Raw genomic sequence first — 1,222 nt, forward strand, 5'->3', positions numbered from 1 at the left:
ACAGCATATTAAAAAGCAGAGACATCACTTTGCCTACAAAGGTCCATACAGTCAAAGCTATGGTTTTCCCAGAAGTCATGTACGGATGTGACAGCTGGACCATAAAGAAGGCTGAGCACAGAAGAATTGATACTTATGAATTCTGGTGTTGGACTTCTCCACTCCCTTGGACTGCAAGGAAATTAAGCCAATCCTAAAGGAAATCAACCCTGAACATTCACTGGAAGGACTAATGCTGAAGTTGAAGCTCCAATACTTTAGCCACCTGATGTGAAGTGCCGATTCATTAGAAAAGACCCTAATGATGGAAAAGATTAAAGGCAGGAGGAGAAGGGGACGACAGAGAATGAGATGGGTGGATGGCATCACCAAGTCAACTGACATAAATTTGAGCAAACTCTGGAAGACGATGAAGGACAGGGGAGTCTGGTGTGCTGTAGCCCATGGGGTTGCAAAGAGTCAGACACAACTGAGCAACTGAACGACAACATAACCAGTTCCAAAGATTCCTTATTTCCCGGAAGGTCTTTTGCCTACAATCCATTCTTTGGAACCAATCTGGATATTAGTTAAAGCTCTTTTATTTGCAAGCAAAAAAAAAAAAGAAAAATGTCAGTGACCTTACTTGGCTTAAGGAAATAAAAATATATTGGAATGGATCCTGGGGTAGTTCAAATCAACTATGAAAGAACCAAAACTCAGGAAATAGGAAACCTCTCATAACCTTCTTACAGGCCATCATAAAATCATCCAACTTTGATGTCTCTCAGTCTCTCCATTCAAGTTTCAAATTCCCATGAGAAGATCTGTTTGGCTCAACTCAGTGTTAGGTCTCCCCATCAATCAGCTATGGCAGCAAGGCAGGGACACAAAGTACAGAGACCACCACACAGGTGACAGGGGACCGTACACCACGCAGCTGCCCCAACAGAAGTCTACTTCAATTACCCATGTTTGTAAGCTTCTATTTTGCAGCTGATAAATAAAAAGTTAAGGGCAAAAAAGCACAAAGTGAAAGTGATGTTGCTGAGTCGTGTCCGACTCTTTGCAACCCCATGGACACCAGGCTCCTCCGTCCATGGGATTTTCTAGGCAAGAGTACTGGAGTGGGTTGCCATTTCCTTCTCCGGGGATTCTTCCCAACCCAGGGATCGAACCCAGGTCTCCCGCATTGTAGACAAGACGCTTTACCGTCTGAGCCACCAAAAAGCACAAAAGACAC

This window comes from Bos taurus, chromosome 5 (genome assembly GCF_002263795.3).
Source record: "Bos taurus isolate L1 Dominette 01449 registration number 42190680 breed Hereford chromosome 5, ARS-UCD2.0, whole genome shotgun sequence".
NCBI lineage: Eukaryota > Metazoa > Chordata > Mammalia > Artiodactyla > Bovidae > Bos > Bos taurus.